This window comes from Castor canadensis, chromosome 3 (assembly GCF_047511655.1).
Source record: "Castor canadensis chromosome 3, mCasCan1.hap1v2, whole genome shotgun sequence".
NCBI classification, from domain to species: Eukaryota; Metazoa; Chordata; class Mammalia; order Rodentia; family Castoridae; genus Castor; species Castor canadensis.
In genome coordinates this window covers 183,041,676-183,068,956 of record NC_133388.1, presented here as the reverse complement: position 1 = coordinate 183,068,956, position 27,281 = coordinate 183,041,676, and the positions used below count along the sequence as shown (strand labels likewise).

The 27,281-nt window shown below is 43.8% G+C and overlaps 1 long non-coding RNA gene and 1 pseudogene across 1 annotated transcript; both read right to left on the bottom strand.

Annotated features, from left to right (window-relative positions):
• Positions 1–1,631: 1,631 nt before the first annotated feature.
• LOC141421372 (uncharacterized) lies at positions 1,632–6,239 on the bottom strand. The gene is made up of 3 exons (XR_012445962.1): positions 5,991–6,239; positions 3,751–4,032; positions 1,632–3,614 (listed from the first exon to the last, which is right to left on the bottom strand). It is a non-coding gene; the product is annotated as an uncharacterized lncRNA (long non-coding RNA).
• Positions 6,240–18,106: 11,867 nt separating this feature from the next.
• On the bottom strand, positions 18,107–19,322 carry LOC109688131 (WD repeat-containing protein 70-like; annotated as a pseudogene).
• Between the last annotated feature and the right edge of the window lie 7,959 nt (positions 19,323–27,281).

Here is a 27,281-nt window from a genome sequence, read left to right as displayed (position 1 = left end):
ACCATCATGAAAGTGGTGGTCCCTTGACCTGAGACCATTATGCTCCGAGCAGCCCAGGAACATCCCCCACCACCACCATTCCCACTCCAGGTGCTGGAGGGTGGAACAGCCCTTGAAGAGAGAGGAATGCCAAGGAACATGAAGTACTAGACACGGGAATGTTTAGGATTGCAGAATTTTAACCACCTTTCTGATTTTAACTTGCCTCTCATGTTAAAAATCTTGAATCACCTGGGTTGGAGGTGTGGCTCAAGTAGTAGGAGCACCTGCCTAGCAAGTGTGAGACTCAGGGTTCAAACCCCAGTACCAACACCACCAAAAAAAAAAAAAAAAAGAATTTCAATAGCATTCATTGTCATAATCACTTATTTGCTTTCTCATTTTATCATACAGTGTATCTATAAAGGTACTAAGTGATCATAAACACACAGCCATAGTGGTAGTACTGATATTATGGTCTCAAAAAGATAACTTCAGCTCTTTTTATCTTTACAATATTCCTTTAGGGAAAGACTTCTCAACCTTGAACTCCATGTTTTAGGCCAGATAATTCTTTATGATGGGGACCATGGGGACAGTTCTACATATTGTAGCCTCTACCCTGATACTAGTAGCAAACCTTCCATTGTGACGACAAAAAAAAAAATGTCCCCAGATGTTGTCAAATGCATATCCACTGCTCTGTGAATATGTGGTCACCTCCTGAGTGACCACACCTTGCGGTGTCTCGGAGTTCTTCGTAAGACCACACCACCAGCTAGATGTGTACGTAGCTTCATTTGTTTCAGTGGTTTTTAGGTTTTAGAGATTGACTTTTTAAAATGAACAATACTTACATAGTTCTAAAGTGAAATGCCAGCAGGCAGATTTTTAGTTTAATTTTGCTTTTCAGTAATGCAAAACCTACTGTGGAGTAGCTCATGACTGTAAAGATTCATTTCACTTTCTACTCTGTCCCCCTCTGTCCTTCTATGATAGCCATTCCCATTAGTTTTGGGGGGGTGTTTCCTTTTCGAAACAAAAGCCAGTGTTTTATTTGTTTTACATTCATTTTTACTTATTCCCCTGTCTTACACAAGTTTGCATACTGTAAATTTTGGATGTGCGCACTCAGGAATGTCTATCTGTACTGACTGATGTATCCAAGTGGCTGCTGTATGTGAAACTCAGTGGCAGCCACTAAGAATCGGTCTTGAATGAAGAAGAAAGACTGACAAGAGTTCTTTGAGGCCAAAATTTCAAGGCCAAACTTTCAAAGTTTCAAATCCTACAGCTATCTTCTCCCAGGCGTTTGGGAGCCACTCTAAATTTGCCCTCTGAAGAAGCTCTCATATGATGGGGACAGATGTAACTGAATGAGGTCCATCTTGATTAAGGAACCAGCTGAGTGAGGCAGTTTGCTTGGGACCAATGAAAATTCCTTTGGAGAACGTTCCCTAGCCTGGCTGGTACGTGCTCAATGGGTGCCTCAGGTGATGCTTAAGCAAGGGTAGGAAATGAGTGGAGTGACCTCGGGCTGAACCTGTCCTTGCACTTGCACTGGCTACTGGGTTCTACCAAGTGGATTGCCCCAAAATGGCAGAGCTAAACGCAGCCATGCAGTGGTAAAATGGGTAGGTCAAAATCACATATTCATAATTTTTTAATTTTTTATCATAAGCATTTTGAAACATAAAACTAGAGAAATACAGTGAACTATGGCATTGCCCAGTTTGAACAACCATCAGCATTTTCCACACTTGTTTCATCCATTCCAACTTCTTTTCCTGAAGTGTTTGAAAGCAAATTCTCTTACTAAGTCATTTCACTTAGAAATGCATTTTTGTTTTTTAAAAAAATCAGGGGCAAGGGATAGGAAGGAACATTTTCTTACACAAATTTCAACATTGTGAATTCTCTAATTGTCTAAAAGTACAACATACAAGCCCAAAACAAAACTGTCTTTTACCTTCAGTAAATAAGGTCCCCTCAATGCACTTGGGGAGCCTACTTCTGGGGTATGAACACATAAAAAGCGAAGCCAGTCAGGGCTGCTGAGCATAAACTGTTAAGGGCAAGACATGTCACAGAGGTGACAGTGATCCCGGCGTGGTTCCACCCTCAGATACACAGGGCTGTTGAGGATGCCTGTGCTCCCTCAGACTTTCCTCCTCCAAGTTGAAGTCCAGTTCATTACCGGTTTCCCTCTGACTGTTCCCTCTTCCATCCCATGTTCTTCTCTTAAGCAAGTTCCAGTTGGCGTCCCTAGTAGACACAGTACAAGGAGTCGCTATCTGCAGTTATCAGTCCTCGGGTCAGCACTGATGCTTCTATTTTCGAGATAAAGAAAGCTAATAATTTCACAGATGGATGAGTCGGTCTTGAGCTCAGTGTTGGTTGTAAAATGTGAAGCTGGGTCAACCGTCTGTGGCTTTGCCTGATTTTCCTTTCTAGGCTTGAAGGAGCCATTTTGGTTCTAACTAGCCTTTGGTTCCTACTGAAATCCTGTTTTATCACTCTGTCATTTGCAAGTATTAAGTCACTCATCCAACAGAGCGTGGTTAAAAGCTTGGGTCTAGGAGTCTCAGAAACATGGTTTACTGGTTAGATAACGAAGACTTTGCAACCAAAGTCTCAAAGTTCAAATTCTAGGTCCGCCAACTATGGAGCTGGGAGACTTGGGAAAATTAGTTAATCTTTGTTTCTGAAGTTAGAGTGGTGATAGTACCTACCTCAACAGGTTGTTGTGGGGATTAAATAAATTAATGCCTGCAAAGCCAATGAAATAGTGCTTGACACAGAATTAAATGCTACATGCATTTGCTATTCTCTTTGTTTCTTTTCTTTTCTTTTTTGGCAGAACTGGGTTTTGAACTCAGGACCCTGCACTTGCTATGCAGGTGCTCTGCCACTTCAGCCATGTTCCCAACTCTTTTTGCTTTAGCTGTTGTTCTTATTATTTTGGGCCTGGGGCTGGCATTGGAGCGCAATCCACCCATTTTAGTCTCGCAAGTAGCTGGGATTACAGGCACACATTACCGCACTTGGCTTTGTTGGTTGAGATGGATTCTCACTAACTTTTCCCCCCAGGCTGGCCTCCAACTGTAATCCTCCCAGTCTCTACCTCCCAAGTAGCTAGGATTACAGGTGTGAGCCACCATACCCAGCTATGTTTGCTATTCTTATTATTCTGCACCCACCACTTAGATGTTGTGAGAACTTAAGCAAGTCACTTCTAGACTATGACTTCAATTCCTTATTGCTAACATGAGGATTCTTGTGGGACTTACTACAGGAATCTTGTGAAGATTCAAAAGAAGCAATTAATCAGAAGCTGAAAAAAGTGGTGCTTGGTACATAGTGAGCACTCAATAAATATTAGCTATTACTAACTTAGTACTTTATATTTTGCCTCAGGTATGACTTCCAAGCCAGAAGTCAGGTGTGCCACAAGTCCATAAATCAACTTTCCTTCAACTCCACACCTTCATGTCGCCTCAGTCGTTCTTGGGGTTTCTCTTCCTCCAGCCATCCAGAGTTTGTGCCAGGGATCTGAGATCTAATGAGCATACAGCCATTCCTCAGTTGTCCATCCGCTCGGGTGCCCACTGCCTCAGCCCAGGAGGTCTCTGTTGCTGTTATGCCACCAAAAAAAAAAGAAAAAACGTTAGTGCTCAGACCTCAGCTCAGGACCACGCCTCCTGTTGAGTCCTTTTCAGCATTGGCTTCCTAACACTCCCAGGACCCATTGATTTTTCTCTTACTTCTTACCCAGGTCTCTGGGAATTTCTTCTTAAATCCAGAGGAAACTCCTTTTGCTCTCAAACTCTGTTGTTGGCCTCAATGAATTTTTGGAAACCAGGATTAGGTCACAATTCTCCCCAGAAGCAGACATATAGCTTTCTACATCCTCCAGCCGGATCCAGAGGTGAGGACGATAATGCAGGAAACAGTCGCACGGCCCCATCTCACGAGGCTTCAAGTGTGGGGCCATGACATAGAAAGGAATTCACGTTCCTGTCGCTGAGTGGACCCTTCCGCATGCCAGTCCCTCTGCAAAGCATTAGAAGAGAATAAAGGGCTGGACCAGATAAAAGCTGCACCCTCAGAGTCCTTCTTGCGCAGGGATCCTCGGCCTGGGATAATTTTGTTCTTTGCAAAATTTTTGCACTTTGGCAAAGTGCAGCAACATTTGGGGTTGTCACATGGATGGGAGGGGGTGCTCCTGGCATCTAATGGGTGGAGGCCTGAGTTGCTACCAAACATCCTACAATGCACTAGACAGCTCCCCTCATCCCTGCCCCCAGCAAACAGTCAATCTTCCCCAAAATATGAAAATAAACGATGAAAACTTGTCGTGCAAGGCAGAAAAAGTGGCGAGGCAGTTGTGCCAGAGGCTCATGAACCAAGATAACAGGAGCACCGTTGTCATTAATCAGGAGGACAATTCCTGGGAGTTAATTTCATAGAGGAGATAAGAGGGCAGAGGGCAGCCCACACCTTTCCATACCATTTCAGTCAGTGATGTCTTCAAAGACAGAACCTACAAGGGGACCACAGCCAGCCCCCTCGCTGTGAGCTCTGCCAGACAAGGGCCTTGTCTGTGGGGCTGAGCACTCGGCGCGAGCAACAAGAACTGCACTTGTCCACTTAGGGTTCTGCCACTGTCTGCCTGCAGTGACAGGGACTGGGTCTTGGGTCCCTTAAAGGAGTCCCCTGAGGGATTCTGTCAGACAAGTGTGAAGGCAGCATTGAGACATGTTTTACCAGGAGTCACTTCTCATTGCTCTTGCTCTGAGACATAATTCAGAACGGATTCCATGTTTCCAGGCTGCCCTGGGTAGGCAAGGTAGAACAGACGGATGGGGTGATATCTGTTTCAAGCCCAGGAGACAGATGGGCTCTGGCACTTTTCTGATGACCTTGAACTGTCCATAGAGGGCAAGGGATAAAAACTATTGGATGGGGGCAATTCCCTGGCTTCAAATTGAAAATGTTAAAGGGGTCCTATTTCCCAAGATAGGAAGATCTGGAGTCGAGAATTGCCCACACTAGGAGTTCATTATTCTCTGTGACTTTCAACTGTTTCTAGGGCATAGAACACAAAATTCACTTTATAGTTTGAAACCCAGTGTTCTTACTGACCCTAACTGCTGAGAACCTCTAGGACTCTACTTCCTGCTCTCTGTCCTCCTCTCTTGGTGGCCGTGCCGTCCCTGGGCTGTCCCCTCGCCTTCTGTAGCTTCAGTTGCCAACTGTGTTGCTGACTCACTTCTGTTCCCTGGAGGCCTTTCTCCAGCTGTGAACCCGCTGCTTCCCTAGACTCACGTTCTTGGGCTCTCTATCTTGTGCCCTGGTTGGGCTCCCAAGCTGGGTTTTATCCCAGTGATAAAACCCAGGCAAATGCATACTCTCCCTCTCCTTCCCCACCCTATATCTGGGAACAATGCCCCCACCCCCACATTCAGAAACTTCTTGCTTCTTCTTGCTTTTCTGCTTCTCCCACCTTTGACCTGTGTGGTCCTTCCCCGATGCCTTTACGAGGCCATCATCAAAGGACACCTGGGCCCCAGAAGTGGCCTCCCACATGGTCCCTCTGGTCCATTCTTGTTCCCTTCTCCTTTTCTCTCCATCCATGAACTTGGGCGGTGGTGGGGAGGTCTTTCTAAAAAGTGCCAGTAACGGTTTCTTGCTATTATAGCTCTAACTTGTGAGCATTTACTCTGTTAGGCACTGCCCATGAGTTCTTTACCTGTGTAATGTATTTTAAAAACTTCCTAAAAATCCTATGAAAAGACATTCTTGCTATCCTCATTTCACCAATATGGAAACTGAGGCACAGAGAGGTTAAGTATCTTGTCTGGGGTCACACAGCCACTAAAAGGGACAGCCTATTCTCAGGGTACTCTGGTTTAGAACTCCTTTAATGACTGCCTAAATCTTGACTTTCCAGGTAAACTGGACATCATTAGCTGGATTGCAGGCTCTGTCTCTTCAGTTTTATCACTTACCGTGTTCCATCTGACCCCTTAGGCTTGAGCCCTGCAGAGCTTCCTGCAGCTCCTCAAAGACAACCCGTGTGTCATGCTGTTCTGTCTTTGTTCAAGTTGTTTCTTTCCTCAGGATGCATTCTACGTCCAGTCTGACTGGCAGACGCACATCCCAAGACTCAACTGAAAGGATGTCCCCCACCAAGCCTTTGAAGACCTTCCTCCCACACAGCCCTTGGAGAACTGGCCTCTTCCTCCCTTGGGCTTTGCCGTAGCCTGGACCTTATACTATGACCTCGTTTGTCACCATGGGTGAGGGCAGGGAGCACATCCCATACTCATATGTTCTCTGTCCAAAGATCTATCCAAGGCCAGTGGGTGTTTGTGGCCTGATTTATTCATGCCACCTGGAGAGGGTGTTTCTCCCTGTCTCAGTGGTGTGGGAGATAATGATTGGGTGTCACATTAATTTTCCTAAGCAGAAAGAAGAAAGTATTGGTGGCCAATACTGGGGCATGGCTTGGGCATCAGGAGGCCTCAGGAACCTAGGGGAAAGCTTCCCTGGGACAGCAGAGAGAACACAGGGAAGGTAGAAGAGCCACCTGCTGTCCTTTGGGCTCTGCCTCGGGTCATGGCACTACAGCAGTTAGTGGTCAACCCTGGCTCCAGAGACTGCTCTCTCGTGCCCTGAAGCCTCAGCCAAGCCTTATCTGTGTTGGACGGGACTCCATCCCTCAAGTCCCTTCTCTGTTGCCTGCTTTGAGACTATCTTCCCAGTCTGAGGACTTTCCTCACACTGCCTTTGGTGGGCAGAAGGCCTGGATTTTGCTGGGCAAGTCTGCTATCACCTCTGGCTTCTCTATTCTTCAGGCTCACGAGGCAGTGGGGTGTCAGGGGAGAATATGTGAGAAGCACTTTCATGTCCTCAGAATGAGGAAATGGAGCAAGCCCTGGAGGGGAAGGGAGACCACTCCTTCCAAGCCCTAATTTCAGCCCTGGCTGTCTGGAGTAGGCCTAGACATTGCAGTCTTCAGCATCCCTGTCTTCCTCCTACACTTTAGCAGCCTGTGGCTCAGGGAAGTCAGGCTTTAGGCCTGACTCTGCTGCAGGAGCCCAGCTGGATGGGGGGGTCCAGCTACCACACAGGGGCCCCTGCCACCCTCACCCCCCAATCATCTCTACTTGACCTTCTCACTGAGCAGGGAAGGACCTAGGTGAGCAGGAAGGGTATGGAGAAAAGACTCTGAATCAGTGTACGCACAGAATCTTGTCTTTGTGAACAAGGGATCAAGTCGTTCTCTTCAATTTCCTTAGGTCTGGATATATACCTGGTCCTCCCCCAAGGGACTACAACAGCCCCCTTCTTTGGCCCTTGCCTCATGCCTTGCTCCCAGTTCTTATATCACTCCTAGTCGCATCATAGTAGTTTGTGTGCCTTCCTTGGCCTCATCCCTCATTTCCTTAGCAGTTTAGGAAGTAAGCCATTGATGTTATCAATGTTTGTATCCTCAGTACTCACCAAGAGGCTGCCCTCATTCCACCAAAGGTGCTCCACTCATACCAACGAAAACCATTGTGAAGACAGTGAGACTGAACCATGTACTGTCTTAGCATGCGTTTTCAACTCATCTCATTACTATTACCATGGGTGCAGGCACTCATGGAAAAGGGAGATACAGAGGCCTCTGCCTACTTCCCCCTTCCCCACCTCCAGCTCACGTCTCCCTGTCTTTCTCTGGACCTTCGCATATGCAGCTCCCTTTTCCTGGTTTCCTTCTCTTTCTTTCCTCACCTGGGTCATGTCAACTCACCCTTGAAACTCTGCCCCCTTCTCTCCACATCACCTGCTTTAGGAACTCTTCCCTGATTTGAACTTTTAGACCAGCTTCTGCTACAAGACAGAATTATAAATGCCTCTCTGTTGCGTCTTTCACTGAATGCCAGCTGCTGGAAGACTGGGCCTGAGTCCCTGTGCATAGCCCAGTGCGGTGCACATTCATTTACAGATTCAAACACCGACTCTGTGCCAGGCACTGGTGTTACTCTGGTAAATAAACTCTCCTTGTGGTGTCCAACTTCCACAATGGCTCCCAATGACCTTGGACTCCTAATATTCATGTCTTTATCTGGTTTCCTTCTCCCTGAATTGGGATTGATCTGTGTGACCAATAGAATACTGAAGAAGCCATGATGGGCAACTCTATTGGTGTGTGGCATCAGACTCGATCATAAAGGCATTGTGAGATTTGCGCATGGCCTCTTGGATTGCCTGTTCTAAGGGAAGCTGATTGCCATATCAGGAAGACAAAGCAGCCTAGTCAAAGGACCACATAGAAAGGACCCACCTTGGCAATAAATTGCCAGTTATGTGAATGAGCTACCTTGGAATTGGTTCTTGTGGGATCTGCCAAGCCTTGACAAGCTAGAGTCTGAAGTACAGCCTCATGAAAGACTCTGAGCCAGAACTGCCCAACCGAACCACTAAGTCCTGATTTACAGATACCTTGATTATTGCTGTCGCAAACCACTAAGCGTTGGGGTAATTTGTTACGCAGCAAGAGATAACTGACGTAATCCTATTGTCATAGAGTTTACATTCTAGAGAACAGATTAAATGACTAGAATGTATTTGTTCATTTATTCAATCAACACCACCAGGTACTAGGTGCTGAGACAAGCAAAACACTAGTCAAAGTCTCTGCTCTCATGGTACTTACATTTTCGTGGCTAAATAAAAAAGCCAATTCTATAATATTAAGTCATAGTGCTAAGAATAAATGAAAACTGAACAAGCTGGATAAATGAGAAGGAATCACAATTTAAATTGCTTTAGACTAAACTCATCTCAGTTAATCCTCTCAAATCTTTTGAAAGTTGGTAGTTTATTTCCATTTTACAGATGAGAAAATTGAAGGCCAGAAAAGTTCAATGAGACAGCCAATGTCACACGGTTGGGATTTAGCTCAGCCAGAGTATAACCTAGGCCACTTGGAGTCCAAAGCCAGTGCTCTTTGCAAGATACAAAGGTGGATTATTTTGAATCTCAATTTCAGCTCTCATTCTGGGGCTCAGCCTTCACCATAGCCTATACTTGGCAGGTAGTGTAACATAATGATGGAAATGACTTTTGGATAGGAATGTCACAGGCTGGCCTCTAACTCTGGAAAATATCTGAATGTATGTGGACACACCAGTGGATTGGAGATGTCCACCAAGCCCCATGGGCCTTAGTTGCTCTAGTTTCCCACTCCTGCCCCGCCTCTCTGGCCCACTCCCTTTCTTCTGCATGGAAGGAGCTACAGATTTGCCAGCCAAACTCTCCTCCCTGCTCTTCCTATCTGTCTTTGCTGTCCTGAGACCTCCAGCCCCTCCTTTCCTTTCTTTCCTGTTTTTCTTGTTTTGCCTTTCTTTCTTGTGTGCAAACAACTAGATGGAGATAAACAAATATTTACTGGAGGTTTACTATGTGCCAGGCACGATTCTATGTGCTTTTTATGCATAGTTTTACGGAATCTTCACAAGAACCCTTTGTGGAGGTCCTATTATTTTCCCTATTAACGTTAAGGCTTGAGGTCATTGAGCTACTGGGTAGCAGAACTGGGATTCAAACCCATATCTCTTTGAATCATACTTCACTCAGTAGCTGAGGTCACACACTGGGCTGGAAGAACCTTGAAGATGAGTGATTGTCCAAAATCATTTTGTTCATTCCTTTGTTTCTGGGCAGGGCTGATGCCAGAATATCTCCAGAAGGTTGTAACTAAAACATCAGAAATTAGGGCTAGAAAAGTTGGGGGAGCCCAAACTCAACTCTATCCCTTAAACAACTTATCACACCTTGTACAAGGATTTGTAGATATAACATTCCCATTAATGTGCAACTCAAATCATTCATTTGATAAATATTTAAGTACCTACTATGTGCCTAGGCCCTGTACTGTGATAAACTTGGCAGAAGTTTTCATGGAAGTACAGAGAGGGCCACCAAACAGACTCAGAGATGCCCAGCAGGTGATGCTAAGCTGAATCCTGAAAGGTGCCAGCAGAGAGGGGCATCCAGACAGATGGAACACCATGTGCCACCTCAGGGGGTGTGACTGAGAACAGCTTCTTTCAACATATGGCTGAAGCTTCTGAGAAGTGTTGGGGAGGGGCAAGCAATGGGATTTAGAGATTGTCAGAGGTTGATTTGCTGTCCATCTGGAATCCAATGCAAGCTAATTTAAGGGCTTTAGGGAAGGTACTGATATAATCAGATTTGTATGGTGGGAAGGTTGTTCCACCAGAAATATGGATGATAAATGAGAAAGACCAATTAGGGAGGATATTGCAATGGTTGTGGAAGAGATGATGTGTAAGGAAGAGAAAGCAAGGTGGATAAGATCTATGGGAGAGATTTAAGAGTAGACTAGTCAAGATTTGGCAACTGCTTGAGTGTCAGGGGGAGTAAAGAAGGAAGAGCTGCGGCTGATTCATCCGGGTTCCTGACTAGAGTGTGTGAGTGGATGGTCTTGCCATGCATTGAGATGGGAATCAGGTTTAGGGAAAGATATCAATAATCTCCCCAGACTCCTTAGGGAGATCACCTTTATTTCAGATGAGCAAATACAGACTCAAGATGGTGACATGAGTTGTTCAAACTCACAAAGTCCAGAATAGTGTGAGGAGGAGAACTCAAATTTAGATCTTTTTCTTTCTGGAATTTCCACTGCCCTGCCCTCATGCCTATACAGATTTGTTTTGTGAGGAATACAAGGAGGGCTCAGAACAAAGTAATGTGTTGCAAAGCAAATGTTTCCATAAATCAGCTTTTCATTTTTATACTCATTCATTCATTCAATAAAGTTTATCAAATACCTACTATATGCCATGCATGTGGAGGTGTAGTGAACCCTCAGTCTACTTAGGCAGGCAATAGACAAATAAGGGCATAGGTAGATACTGTCAAGAGTACAATGAGGGGTGGCAAGAGTAAGAGTGTGTTATTTTGGATAGGGTGGTCAAGGGTCTAAGACATAGTAATTGATCAAAACCAGCAATGCAAGGAAATTATGCAAAGGTCTGGAAACAGCAGGTTTCCAGAAGAGAGAACTTCAAATGCAAAGGCCCTGAGGTAGGAAAAGACTTAAGATATGCAAGGATTTCTAAGAAAGCCAGTGTTCCAATAAAGGAGTTAAGTGAGAAAGAGGGTGGTAAGAGATGAAATTAGAGGCAGGGGCCAGACCCTGTAGTGCTTGTAAGACATGATCAGTGGTTTGGATTTATTCTAAGTATGATGGGAAAATCTTGGAAGTTCCAGACAAGGCTGTGATATTGTTCACTTATTTAATTTATTAAAAACATACTTTTTTATCTTTTAGGCATTTAGTTTCAAGATAATAGATGTACATGCAACCCTAAGAAATAATACAGATCCTTTTACCCTCTTTTCCTCTAATGGAGAGCTGTCACCAAACTGTAGTACCATATCATACCTTGGTTATCCCTTGTGGTCCTAATTTGCATTTTAATTGGACATCTTTTCATGTGTGTACTTACCGATATATGTTCTCAGTGGTGACGTGTTCGTTCACATCTTTACTCATTTTCTATTTGTTATCCTCTAAGAGGTTTTTCATCGTTTACTTGTGGCAATTCTTCAAAATATTCTAGACACAAGTCCTCCCATTTTCAAGGACTTTCAAATCTTCCCCCCAGTCTGCAGCTCACTTTTTCATCCTCACAGGATCTTTCCTTGAGCAAAAAGTTAATTTTGTTGAGGCCCAACTCTTCAGATTTTCTTTTCATGGATTATGCTTTTGGTGTCAGGAGCCCTTTACCTAGTCCTAGAGTAGGATCTCCTTATGGCTATCTTGGAAACTGGGGGATCACATTGACTAAAGCAATGTAGGGCAGTTGAGCAGAACTGAGGTCTCTTTGGCAATTCTCAAAGGAAAGGAGGGGGGCTCACTAGAAGGGGCTCCTTTCTCTTCTAGCTTGAGTTTCCTGGCCAGAGAAGATGACCATATGACTGTCAAATGGCAGTATGACTGGAAACTTAGGCTTCTCTCTTCCCCAAGAATATTCTTAAACTCAGAAAGGATTGTCTAGCCTTTTATTCACCTAGAGCTTCATCCATTAACAATACACTTCACTGCATTGCCACAACTTACCTCTCAGAACAACTCTGTAAAGAAGGTATTGTACTGTTATCCCCTTTTACAGAAGATACAACTGAAGCCCAGAGAAAGGCTAGTATTCAATGCGCTCTCAATATTGGGAAAGATTGCTTTTTTTCTCTACCAGTAAACTCAGAATTCATACCACTAATTACTGTTGTGGTTAGTGTTTCTGAAAGGATGGTCCATAGACCCCTAGGGTTTCCCAAGACCTTTTCAGGGAACCTATGGAGTTCTCTATTAATACTGAAACATTACCAGCCTTTTGGCTGAATTGAAAGTTTAATTGATGGTACAAAAGCATAGCTGAATAAAACTGCTTTAGCATGAATCGAGGCAATGACACTAACTGTACTGGTTGCTATTGTGTTCTTCACCTCCCACCGACCAGTGTCACACTAATGTACAAATAAGATGGCTAACTTGGAAAAACAAAAACAAAAGTGGTGTTACAATTATTTGAGTTATAAGCTAAACTATCCTTTTCTTTCCCCCTTGCAATACAGGTTTTACTTGAGCAAGGGGCTGACAGTTATTCAGAATAGGTATTTGGTAAACATTTTCTTAACAAATGAACAAAGTGATCCTGTCACATCAAGCAGAGCAACTGACAGTGTTTGTTGCCAATGACAACACTTCAGCTTTTGAATGAAAAGTAGATTTTTAAGAAAAACAAATTGCATTTGTCCCTCTCTGCTGGCAGCTTTCTAATTCTTCTAGGTGATTTTGACTCTATCAGTGGTAATATTATAAGTGTGTTTTTTTCTATTGCATGAAAAAATGTGCTTATTCTTGGAGAAGCAGGATAACTCAGTAAACCAAGCAACCAATTCTTGATGGCTGAAGTCAGCATGGGTTAAAGGCCCATGGGTAAAGTGGACCAGTGAGTTTTAATGTGACAGAGTTAGAACATTCCATTGATATGGTCTTGAATTTCATATTGCAACTAATCTTTAGGAAACTCCCACTTACTGAGTTTTGTGTAGTAGCAAAGAAAAAAATATCCACAATTATCTAAAGAGGCTATTAAAATGCTTCCTCCATTTTTCAACTACACAGCTGTGTGAGGCTGGACATTTTACACATATTTCAGCCAAAAGGGCAGGTGGGAGTAGATGAAATGCAGAGTCAGACTGAAGACTCTAGTTGTCATTTTTTGAGCTAGGTGCTAAAGAGGTAAAGAAGCAAAGCAGTCTACACATCCGATTTTTATTTTTCAGTGAACAAATATACACTTAAAAATTTAATTTCTACTGTTGCAAAGATTGCTAGGCATAACAACTATAAACAAAAGCTCTGTTAGGTCCTCAGTAAAGTAAGGGAGCCCAAAGACTGTTGAAATCTTTGCTCAAGTGGTGAGGTTTCCTATTAGCTTCTGTGATCAAGCAAGGCATTATTCAGCATTAGTGTCCCTTTTTAGATTATTCTCCCACCCCAGGCTTCCATACAACCCAAAAGTGAGGGACTCTACTTCTAAGGATGGCTGAGTGCTGTTGGAGCCCAAAGTTCTAATAATGGCACCATACCCTTTCCATCTCCTTTTCCAGCTTTCCTTCCTAATGTGCTTGAAACAAGTAGCCCTTGGTTTCATTCTCAGCCTTGCTTTTAGTCAGCAATGAATCTCTTGGCAAGTCTGTTAATTTTTTGGTCTCCACAAAGTAAAAATAAATTAAGTAATGCCTTTCTTTCCTTACCAGGACTACTTTGAGGATTAAATAATATCAGACGTATTACAAATACAAGCTGTGATCATTTTCCAACATAGGAAGCTCAATCATATGTATGACCATTTAATAAACATTTTCCAAAAATGTGGCCCAATAAGACCTTGAAGGTAAAAACAACAATACACAGTTTGGGCCTACAAGGAGATCTCAGCTGAAGGAGAAAGACACACATAAGGTAGCAATTATACAGGTGGGAAGTGGTAGATCTTTGAAATCTTATCCAGTGTTTTCCACTCATGATTCTTACATCCACTCATGATTCTTGCTGCCTGGAGACCACTCTTCTTCAGAGGTAACCTTGTTGCCTCTGTGCCTCGGTGAAGGGCTGATGCAGAAGAATTGGAGGAAAAGGTTTGAATGCCTTGTCAATAGCCACCCCTTGAGGAGACCTGAGGCTTAGAAATTACAAGAAGAGACAGAGTAAAGCTTTACTCTTCACCTCTGAGCCTAGAAGTGGGCACCCTGAAGGGGAAATATCAATGGGACCAGTGGAGCCCAAGATGAGGGATCCTAACCTACAGGAACCATGTAGAGAAGAGCCATGAAGAGGTGGTATTCAAAGACTTGTTCTCGCAAATGCAGTCCAACCTCAGGACCAGGGGGTTCCCTGGAAACTTGACTAGCACCTACATCCTATGTCATATTCTCACCTCGGTGCAGAGGAGCTACATTCTATGGTTTTGGGCTTCTCCTTGCCCTTTGACCAGCTAATCAGCAACCAACATGCTGTCCTTAAATATTCAGAAGTGTTGCCCATGTACGTCTGTCACATTCTGATGAATCTTGTATGAACAACCTTCTTTTAATGGCCCACATCCCTAAAGCAGTTAGTTAAGGGGCAGAAGGAAAAGCCTCCTAGCCTGTGCTTGAGTGATACCAAATGAAACCAGCCCAAGATCTCCCCATTACCAGTGAGATCCAAGCCGGAACAGAAACAAAAGCAGGGAGGAACAAGAAGACAAAGGAAGTGACTCATTATTTTAGGCCTTCCTGGGCAAGGGTGAGTGGGAGGCAGAGAGGGTCAGGAAGGCTTCAGAGAAGAGGTAACATTTGGATGTGGGTGGTGGGCCTCTGAAGATGAGCCATGATCACCTGCACAACCAGAGAGAGAGGGCTGTTTCATGTAGCGAGAAGCATGTGGAGAAGGTGCTACTAAGAACTAGAAGTTGGGTGGAAAACCAGCAGACCCCACATCTCCTTCAGAAAATGTTGCCTGGTTCTTTCCAGAGCATGGATATTGCCCAATTTGCATACTCCTCCCCCATGAAATAGTGATTGATAATTTCTGTGCTAAATTCTGGGGTGGATGAGGGGCTACACAGCAGAAGAGCCATGGTTTTATGTGAGTTCTTCATATATGTTAGGCATTGTGCTCAGTATCTACATACATTAACCTATTTCATCCCATGATGTGTTATTTTATCCCCACTTTACAGATAAGAAAGAAGAACAAGGTTCAAATTTTCCTACAGCTAATTAAATGGTAGAACAAGATTTGAACCCATATTTATAGCCTACCTTGATTTCCAGTTTGAATGCCTTAGAATTTAGTTGGGTCGTTAAGGAGTAAATGCTTGAAGAGGTGAACAACACAAGTTCCTGTTTTTCAGAGTGAGATGCTCTTTTGATGTGCCCTCACACATACCTTTGTGGATACTTATCAGTAAGTTCTGTTGATCTATCTCCAACTTACGTGCCAAGTTTGTCAACTTCTCTAAATCCCCACCCTACCATCTCTCACTAGACCAAGCACTAAACTTGGGCTTGACAGAAGAAATTTGGTCCCTGTAGTTACGTTCCCTACCACTCAAAAGACCACTAGTTGTCCTTACAATCCTCTTTTCCTTCTGCTATAGCAGTAGAATCTCTAGTTTTTCGCTGGGTACCTAAATGCCCAGAATAAAGACATTCCCCAGCCTACCTTATATAACTACAAGTGGTCATGTGACTAGGTTTGAACCAATAGGATCTGAGCAGAAGTGACATGAGCAACTTTTGGCTCCAGTCCTTAAAGGGAAAGAGTATGGCTCCCACCACTCCCTCCCTTCCACTGGTAGGAATTGAGGACATTGTGACAAAACTGTCCCAGACCAAATGAGGCCATACATGGGGATGACAGAACAAGTGACTGTGGAGCAGAGCTACCACAGAGCTTTTCACATGAAAAGAAAACTAGTTTTCTTTTGTCTTTTGGAATTTTCTCTTATACATAGCCTAATAAAAATAAGGGAAGAAAAACGTTGAACAAATCATTCAACAACATAGCACACATTCTAATAAAATGAACAAAAAAATACACATGGAGCATTTCCTGAGAGAATAAGATGGGATAAGAAAGTGTGGGCTCTGGGCAGGGGAGGCTGCTAGTGTGGGATGAGAAAAACTCAGGAATGTGTCAAGAGCCGAAGGCCAGTCAGGTGTGTCCAAACTGATGCTCCAAGGTTTCAGACATGATCGCCGTGGTTGCCCAGGGTTCCTTTTTAATGGGGGCTTGATGCATGCATGTGGCTTGTGGGTTCATGATCATTTCTAAATGTGTGCCAGGCACAGAATCTCCCAGTCCTCACAAACCCATGTGAATATTATCTCCATTTCACAAATGAAGACTCAGGCTCAGAGAGGGCAAGATAGGGCAAGATAGTTCTCCAAAGTCACTAAGTGGGGGAAGCTAGACAGGTGGGGGCGCAAAAAAGGGTAGGGTTGGGGTAGATCCAGGGCTTGTCTGAATCCCTTTCTCCCACTGAAGCCCCACATGGCGGTGGGGGTGGGGGAGTGGGGAATAAGACACATTTGACCCGTTCAGAGGACCACTTACACAGGGTACTGCAAACCTTTGGCCTGACAACCAAAGGTAGCCCACATCCAGGTTTCATTAGGTTGGTCAATGATTTAAAAAGCACAATTGAATTTGTCTATCTTTAGGCTTAGAATGGACTTAGTCACTGGTCATAATCTCCCCTACTTATTCTTTCATTTATTTCCTGTGTGACCCTGGATGGCGTTTTGAGTTTTAATTAGAACTCTATTCTGGAAAAAGATTCTTCAGACAGCTGAGAAAGCATTCCTGAGCTCCTTTTCCAATCCATTATTGGCCCTTAACCTGACTACAGGGCCCAATAAATCAGATACTTGGAGCCTGAGTATTTGTCTAATAAATTAGGTATCTAGTATATTTAAATTACACAAAACTATTGTCTATCAAGGAAGGTGACACAGGTAGGCAAGGACCTTGCTTCCTGAGCTAGCCATCATGACCATAAGGCCAGACTGAACTGGCCAGGTCTTTTCTAGGAGCTCAGTAGGAACAGGAAGCAGTTGCATTTTCCAGAGCTGGAACATAGCACAAAGGCAGCCAGAGTTCATTGGTAAGGTCCAGCATAGCCCCAGAGTCTCACAAAATCATATGGGTCTGAGAATTCCTCCTCCGTTTCCTCCCTGCATTTTGTCAAGCTTGCTAGCTTCATGGTAGCCAAACACTTGACTTTTACCCTTCAATTTCCTGTTGTATATCCTTTATCTCTGGTCTGGAATTTAACCAGACACAGCCATCAAGCCAATATTCCTTCTGCAAAGGATTGGCCTCTGAATCCCCCTGGCTTCTGGAAGCACTGTTCGCAGACCTCAGTTTGCCATCTAAGGTAGCTACCCTCTAGTTATTGGATAGTTAAAGGACCTTTAATGTGGTTACAAGTTGCCAGGAGCAGGGGAAGTCATTTTCCTGAGTTCACAATAACCTTCTGTGTGTTAACTACTTTTTAAAGAAAAAATTTTTTGGATAAAAATGAACATTTTTTTTAAAGTAAATTTAAGTTTTCCATGGCAGCTCTAGTGAAAAGTGAGGTTTTCTGTTCCACAAATGCCTTGAAAATGAAAGGTTAAGGAAGTGAGATTGGGGTGGAGGTGGTCGCTGAGAAGAAAGCTCTCCCCAACATCTTGGGCTGAGGACGAACAGGAAAGAGTTCATCCTTAACCCAAACCTCACCCTGTGAAAAATAGATGCTCCAATGAAACAGGCAAGAAGCGGCGGGGTTCCCAGGCTTGTGAAATTTCATCTCATTTTGACAATAAAGACAATGAAATACAATTTTCCTAGGGTCACAATCTCATTGCCTCTGAGTAAGCAGGCTTTGAACATACTACTTTTTTTTCATAAAAATGTATTTTTTATTTCGTAAGCAAAAAAGAAAAGAAAAAAACATACACTACCCTATCTTCCCGCCCCCTCCTCCAAACAGCTCTCAAATGAGAGTCTTCAGATTTTACATCTTTTCCATTCTGGTTCATTCTTTGCTTCCTCATCATCAGATTCAACTTGGGCAAACATGGTTTTGGGCTGAGTCTTGGGATATGTTGGAAAAATCCAATATGGGGTGTCTTTTGCTGCTTTGGCATGACACAAAATGACTTTCTGTGGATTTTATTGTCATCAGTGTTGTCCACAGCGGTGTTTTTCACAATGTAGGATGACAGAATGCCAGTTGGGTTCCAACTTGGCCACCATGACTTTGACCTGCTACAATAAGTCCAGGTTTGTGTGACTTCAGGGGGTCCAGACTGTCCTCCAGCTGTTGCCTTGTACTCTATTGGCAGAGCCTATGGAACACAGGCAAGGCATGATGGGTAGTGATGTAGTCCTGAGCTAATCTCGGCTTGTTTTGTCTTCTGCTGGATTTTAACCATGCATAATTTTGCTGCCCTCTGACTCTTGCTGGGGTCATAATAGACTTTTGTCAATCCATTTCCAGTTCCAGCCATGATCTGGTTCACCTTTGGATGCCATAGGCAGCCAATAACACTTGCACCTGGGATGTCTATGTATGAACTGTTTGGAACTAAGTCTGCTACTGCCACCTCCTCTTTAAACAGAGGTACTGGTGACTATGAATTTATCATCTGGACTGAAACAGCAGTCATTGGGAACAAGGTGGGAAGACCCAAGGCTGAAAAAAATGGCTTATTAAATTGTCCCATAATTTAAATAAATCATCACCTCTGCAAGAGGCAAGGACATTACCATCATAGGCAATGTCTCTGCCAGAGTCAAGCACTTGTTGATAGTGGAATTCAGGATGAACAGTCCAGTGTCCATCCCAGATCTGTATACTTCCATCCTGGCATGCAGTTACTATGAGGTTTCTCTCTTCTGTATGTGCAAGTAGTGGGAATTACTTTTACCCTGCCCTGTGTGTGCTTTAACACACTTTTCTGCTTCTTTGGATTTTCAACTTCCCAAATCCTCACAATCTAGTGCTTGTAGACCAGCTTTTCTCCCTGCTGTCAGCAAGTGCAAACAGGCTTCCCAACAAGCTTCTGAAGTTGAACATGATCACAACCATTAGTCATTATTTTTTAAATGCCTGCATCATAAACTCTCCTTTTATTTTGGGATGCCATGAGCCAGTGTGAAGCTTTACTGTATGACCCTGACATTTGCATAATATTCCATCCAGAAACAGTGGAATACCCATTCTTTACAAGTGCACACAGAGCACTAAGTTGGGTCATATTAACTGTAGAGGTTGGAAAGGTAGCAGCGATTCAGTATTTTGTGAGGGCTCTCTTCCTGCCCGTCCCTTGAATCCAGTGCTCTGGTGGACATACTGGCCTTCACAGCTGTAAACTTGCTTTCCTGCATCTGTTTTGAATTTCCTCTTCCCTAAGGTGTATTTATATCTTTATATCCCTCCAGTGAGGCTCTGACAAGAACAATCACTAGCATTATCTGTTTCCTCTCACACCCTGATGTAATTCACTTACCTCCTTCTCAAGTTTTCTTTTCCTTGCCATCAAAACACATTCTTATAAAGATGAACAGGGAAAAGAGGTAGCAGCTTTGAGCTTTATTTTATTAAAAAAATGCATAAAGAGGCCTCTATGGAATCAAGCTATATGCCTGGCAGTAGGAATTAAATGAAGAACAAGATATTGTTTCTTTCTCTCAAACTCATAGCCTAGTGGAACATGAAGACAGATGAATACCCCCAGCTCAGGTACAAAAGAATTCAGTATCACAGGTTTGATGGTTGCTGTTGGAAAGTGCCTTTACAGGTTTAGCCTAAAGAAGAGGAATACACAATACCTGATGATTTTATAGAGGTTATCAGGATATTCTGTATGAAGAACCTACAAAAGGCAAAGCCAGGCATTTGTGGGACAGTTGCCGTTACCCAGAGATGACCAGAGGGCTCCAGCTATAGCCCCAGGGATGTATTTTTTTTTTGGTTTTGGTTTTTGGTTTGATCATTTTATTGACACTGGGAGGACAGAGGAGGAGGAAAAGTCTACCCAGCAGAGTTAGAAGTGAGTCTGAAGGGCAAAAAAACTCTTAACTCATTGCTAAAAAGTTAGAAGAACTGCACCCACCCCCCAGCTCTGCCTATGTGTCCTGCACAAGCTACAGTGGAGTCCTTGGGACTACGCTCTTGGGGAGTGCTCAAGGAGAGGGTTGGTTTGGGGTGGTGCTGCACTAAAGCCTGAAGGCTGGGGGCTGGGAATGGTGAATTGGTGACACTTGTGCTGCACACAGTAGACACGGCCTGATCTGGACCAGTTGAATCAGAGAACAAAAGTGACTATTTTGTCAGTTCTCCCATGTGTGTTACATGAGTCTCACAATAAATACACCAGAGAGGAGTCTGGTCCAGCACTTCAGGGTGTTAAGCCTTGCTTCTCTGATGAGTCTAGTACAGTATCTGGCAATCCCCCTCCTCACGCCAGTGGGTGACACTAGGCAGCATCTATCTGTCCTAGCAGGTTACCTGAGCAAGACATTTTTTTTGCCACCTTGAGTGGGAATCTCTAGGGAAGTAAGGAATGGCTGTAAAAGGAATAAGTTTTCTACAAGGGGTGTCTGAAGTCTGTTGGGGCTCAGTCCTCAGGTGGAGCAGGAAGACAGGAAAAGGAAATTGGGAGACACGGTATACTCAGAATTCTAAAATGCCTCATTTCTGCCTCCCTAGGAATCTTCCTCAGTCCCGTATTTGAGTCTGATGGGACTTCACTCTTATGATTAAGTTACCTACTACAGCAAAGGTGAAGAGATTGTACATGTGTCCCTAATGAGTTGACTTTGAGTTAATCAAAAGGGAAATGATCCCTAGTCAGGGAAAACCTTCAAAGGACAGTTTAGAGGTCACAGGTTTTTGGAAGGGGGATGGAGAGATGTGAGGCACTCAGCATGACAAGCTTTCCAACTGACCTTGAAGAAACAAACTGCCACATTGTGGAGAGGGTCTCATGTCAGGGATCTGTGGGGGGTCTGTGGACTCTGAGGACCTCAACCCTACGACCCCAAGGAACTGAATTCTGTCAACTACTGGTGAGCTTGAAAGAGGACCCCAGTCCTCGGATGTGAGGTAGTCCTGACTGGTATCTCGATTCCAGCTTTCTAAGTCTCTGAGCCAAGAAACCCAGCTGAGCCTTGGCCCACAGCAGCTGGGTACTGCTTCAGGAAACAGGTACAGGTTTTATCTATGTTAAGATGTGACATTAATTGTAAGGCATTCTACTGATAAATAACATATGGGGAAACAATTTAAAAATGCCATTAAATGTTTACCTCTATTGTAAGACATTCTGGTTAAGAAATAACACAATGAAAAGTGTTACCTTGGTATTGAAGAAACACGCCAGCTTTACTACATTTGGAAAGGCACCTAGAAATTTTCTAAGCCCTGTCTCTCATGCAAGAGCAGTATCAGGGAGGAAAGTTATATGACAAAGCTGAGATGCAGAGAAGTTAAATGACTCACTCAAGGTCACAACCCAAGACAGAGTGGGATTGGAATCTATGCTTGCAAGACTAGCATTTTGTCATCACCTGACAACCTACAAGGTGAAACACTGTGGTCACAATGCTGCCCGAGAAGCAGAGATGATATACGAGAGAGCCTGGTGCCCAGGAACTGCTTCTGTTCTAGATACACCCCAATTCCTTAAAACCACATCCCAGCTTTTCCTGAGACACTTGGGTGACTAATGCCTGGGTTCTTCGTGCTTGTGTCATTTTTATAGTCATGAGCCATGTGCGGAAGTTCTATACTTGATCTTAGCCCAAAGGCCGAGAAGCGATGCAGTTCAGTACAGAAGTCGAGGAATATAGTTGCCTGAAGCATAGTTCGTATAGATTAAGCTAGGGTCCACTCGTGTTTATCAAACACTCCAAACGCTTTTTCCTAACATCACTCCCACTCTCCCCATGCACAACATCCCTCCCATTCTAATTCTGCCCCTAGCAGGGGATTCCTCTCACGTGCCTCCTGCTGTCTGCCTTCCTTCTCCATTTTCTATAATTACCCACTGTGAAAGCCTAAGGCCTGAACTAACAAAATCCTTGTGCAAGGAGGGAAGATGATAAGAGACCTAAACTACACAAGGAAGAATCATCTCCAGAGTAGAGGGAGAAGAATGGTACAGAAGCATTCATTTCTCAATCATTCTTTGCTCCTATATAATAGCCATAAAAAACATACCTAATAGAATCTGATTTTGAAATCATGGTCAAAGTAGTTAATATGACATGAATATTAAGAACTATGTTTTCACCCAGAATTATTCTCAATTTTCTGGGGGCAATACCTGTTAAGTGACCTAGTGAAAGAATGTGTGGTCATGTTATCCAAACCAAACAATCCAGCAAGTAGAGCAGCAAGTTTGGGTATCAGTGAGAGTGAGCTTCTGCTCTGTCCTAGGTTTGGTCAGAAGTAGTCTATAGGAGCACACAAAAGAGTTCAGACACTTAAATGAGGTGGAGAAGACAGAAGCCAGTAGGGAAGGAACCAGCATGCAGCAGGTACAATGCAGAATTATTTGGCAGGACTGGGTCCACTTTATCTCTCTAGTATTTCCCACAGCACTAGCTGTGGAATTCTGCAGGGAAGTTCCAAAAGGAGCAAGGGAGCCTGAAAAGCCACTTTAATTTGGCCAGGTATGCCTCCAGAGAATCTTCCTAAAGGCCAGCACTCAATGAGCTGCAGAGTTCCAGTCATTCCATGACAGCTCCTCTCTTGCAGGCTAGAAAGCAGGGACAGTGCTTTACCAAAGAGCCCTTTCCTCAAAGGAGGGGATCCAAACACCTCCTGGGAATCTGTTCAATATTCAGCAGAGCCCTAGCTGACAGAGCCCTAGCTTGCTAGGTCAAGGCTACTCAGACAAGTAACCTCATGGAGACCAGGAACAGCTGAGAACTGGGAATGATTCTGTATGACAGCAGACTTGCCAAAATAGATTCTCATGTCTGCCCACTAATGCTCAAGGAAGCTGGTATCCTAGGCTGTTGCTACCATTTGGTGGGTGGCCCATGACAGGTCCTTCAGGTGCACTTCCTTACATTTCTTCCTTGCCTCAATCCTGTAAAGTATTATTATGCTCATTTTACAGATGAGGAAACAAAGCCAGGGGAATGACTTGCCCAAACTCACCTAGATATTAAGTCACAGAGCAAGGATTCGAACTCGGGTCTCTCTGACTCTGAACCTGAGACTCCTTATGTGTTGGTGGTTGGGTTTGGAGTTCTCTGCCTTTCAGACTTCACTGTTGGTCAGTGCCCTACTACAGTAAACCTCATTTATATTAAAGTCCTACAGACTTGCCAGTCTGACTGTATCTTAAGAAAGCTAGATCTGTGCCTCCTGCCTTTCCTCGTTCAATGGTCAACAGGGGCAAGCAGTGAGCATTGCCCATAACTCCAAATCCAAATCTTCAGTTCTCTGCTGATTCCCCAACCCTGTCCAAGCCAGATCTCCCGCTCTTTGGTTTTCAATCCCATTTCCAGCTCTCCGCCTCTTTTTTAATATGCCCAGATCTCAATTTCCTTTGCTCACCCTTGGGCAAATACTTAGATCTGAATGCACTCCACTGGCTGCTGTGGGCACAGCTTGCTGGATGAGCTCTGGCCTGTGTTGCCATTGCCTCACACCCTCTGCATCCCACTGCCTCCTCAACTGAGCATGGGCTATGCGCTCTTGGTGGCCTGGCCCTTCCTTCCTGCCAACCTCTAACCTTGGGCTTTTCCTTTAAATCTGCTTGGAACAGGCATTTCCTATTGTTGGCTAGCTTTTGGCTTCCAGCTCACTCCCAATCCTATTTCTCCAGGGATCCAACTGTAGCCACGACCTGCTGCTTGAGAATTGACCTTAGCTCTGCAGTTTCAAAGGTAGCATGAAGTATTACAAAGAGAATATTTGTAGACTCAGAGTCTAATTCTTCAATTTTAAAAGTGTTTGTTTCTTATTGAAGTACAACACGCATGCAGAAGAATACATAAAAGTGTTTATTCTCTAATGACTCATAACAGGGTGAATATGCCCTCTGAATATAGATCTGTCAGCTCAGAAACCAGAGCCTAAGTAGTTCCCCAGAAGTCCACTCGTGCTCCTTTCTAAAGGTAGCCCATTTCTGATTTCTAACATCTTCAGTTTTTGCCTGTTTTTAAATTATATCAAAATGGAAGCACACAGTATATCTTCTTTCAAAACTTTAAAAAAATTTATTGTATTGTGGTGAATATACTTAACATAAAATTTACCATTTAGCCATTTTAACTCTACGATTTGAATAATGTTAAGTGCATTCATGATGTGCAAGCCATTCATCTTCACAACTCTTCATCTTGTAAAACAAACTGCACCTTTCAAACAATACCTGTCTATTCCTCTCACACCCTCTGGCCCCTGGCAACTGCCATTCTATTTTTTGTCTCTATGATGTTGATTGCATTAGCTGCCCCAATTAAGGAGCGTCATATAACATTTGTCTTTTTGTGAGTAGTTTATTTCACTTGGTATAATGTCCTTGATATTTGCCCATGTTGTCGCAAACACCAGAATCTCCTATCTTTTCAAGGCTAAATAATAGGCCATTGTATGAATATGCCACTTTTCATTTATTCGTTCATCTTTCAATGGACACTTGTGATGCTTCCATGTTTTATCTATTGTGAATAATGCAGTGCACACAGATGTATAAATATTGGTTTGAGACTTGGCTTTCAATTATTTTGGGTTTATACCCAGAAGTGGGTATATATAGTATAATTGTTTTTAAATGTTCAAAAAATAAACCCTCCTATATGTGGTCAAGTGATTTTTGACAGTTGTGCCAAGACCATTCAATGGGGCGAGGTCAGTCTTTTCAACAAAGGGTAGTGGGGAAATGGGATATCCACATAAAACTAAATGAACCCTTACCTAACACCACATACAAAAATCAACTCAAAGTGGATCACATTTAAATGTAAGGCCTAAAAGTATGAAACTCTCAGAAGAAAATGTAGGGCAAAATCTCCACAAAATCAGATTTGATAGGGATTTCTTGGATATCATACCAAAGGCAAGGCAGGAAAGGAAAAAATAGACAAAGCTGGACTTCATAAAAAATTTAAAAACTTTGTACATCAAATGACACTTTTTAGCCAGGTGTGGTGGCTCATGCACTGCAATCCTATCTACTTACAGAGACAGAGATTGGGCATAACTCTGTTTGAGGTCAACCAGGGAAAAAAAGTGAGAACTCATCTCAACCATAAAGAGGAGGATCTTGGTTCAGGTTGGCCTGGGCATAAATATGAGACCCTATCTCAAAAATAAAGCAAAAAAGGTCTGGGTGCATGGCTCAAGAGGTAGAGTGCCTACCTAACAACTGTAAGGCCCTGAATCAAACCCCAAAACCACGCAAAAATGGATGTTAATATGAACATCATGAAGATGGCAGATTAGAAAGTATCCACCCTTTGGATGAGAAGAGTCAGGTAATGCAAAACAGACTATACCCTGAAGAGACGTGGGGGATCAGGAGTCACGAGAGAGATAGCAGGACAGCAGAAAAGCATGGAGAAATTGAGGCAACACAGAAAAGCAGGAAAAAGTTCCAGACCCTATCCCTGACTCCCCGGGAAGGAGAGGAGAAGCTGAAGACACAATCACAAGGTAAGCCAGATGGTCCTGGTGACAGACTGACAATTCTAGTGGCAGGATAATCCCACACCTCTCACAAGCCTTAAACCCAGTGTGAAGATTTGGTGAGACAGTGACTGTTCCAGTATGGAAAGCATTCTGTCACTTCCCTCATCTCTGTTAGAGACTGAGACACTCTAGGGACTTCAAAACTAGGAGCACTCATGGCTTAAGGAGTCTTGGAACACCTTGCCACATTGTCTGGATCAGAGATGGCCACAAGAGGTTGTTGTGAACAGGGAGAGGATCTGACATGGACCCACTGAGAGTTCAAGCAGTGGGGAGCTCCAGAAGCAATGGATACAGTGGTCAGAGGCCCTGGCCTCCCTGACAAGGAGCAAGTTCCATTACCTGAGTGTGTCAGCAGAAACAAAACACCAAGTCATGGCTGACATGGTATTCAGCCTCCAGGGCCAGCCTTGTAGGCTGTGTGTGTTAGCTGCTAGGTGGGTCTGACAGCTCTGAGTATAGACCCCTCCAAATCATGTAATTTCCACAACCTCTTCCCCCTGCAACAGGAAGGCGAACTGCTGGGGTGGTGTTTGCAAGTCCTGAGACCCATCTCCAGAAATTGCATCCTGGTGTGTGTTTGCTGCCAGGTAGGACTGAGGGCCTTGAGTCCAGACTCTCTGAATCACATGATTCCCATGTCTTGCTTCTAAGTCACAGGTCAATGAATTGCTAGATGGGGTCTGAGACCAGCAGGCAGAGTGCCTAGGCAACTCAGTTCTTCCCAGCCCGTGCAGAACTCAGTGTTCTGCTTGTGCCCATATTCTCTGATGCATTCAGGGTCACCCCTAGGCTTGAATGTTTGCTGCTCCTGGGAATGCAAACCTGGGGGCTTATGGATCAAATGCTGACCTGCCTGGAACACAGTCTGTAAAGCTCCCTGCACCCAGCCATTGCTCCCAGAACACAAAGAATGGAAGCTTCTATAGTGAAAGCAGGCCTGAAGTAGACATTCAAACCTTTGTATAAGAGACTCCAGCTTGTTTTCCTTGATCTGAGCAGTCCTGGAGATTAGGCTTAGTGCCCTGAGCACATGCATGAATGCTGAGTTACTGATCCATACCCCCTCAGTCCAATGGTGAGAAATAACACCTCAACCCAGTCACTACACTGCTCTTCTTAAATATTGAGAACATTTCAACTGAAAGACTACTGGTGATTTAAACATCCAACAACTTGGTATCACATATGCAAATGTCAATGCAAAAACATAAGAAATATGAAAAAACAAGGCAACATGACTTTTCAAAAACTCAAAAATTCAACAGTAACAAACATGAATGAAATCAAAGAATTTAAAAAACTGATTCTAAGAGCCAAGCATCAGTGGCTCATGCCTATATAATCCTAGCTACTTAGGAGGCTGATATTGGGAGGATTGCAGCTCAAAGCCAGCTAGGGCATATCGTTTGTGAGACCCCCATCTCCAAAAATAATTAGAACAAAATGGACTGGAGGTGTGGCTCA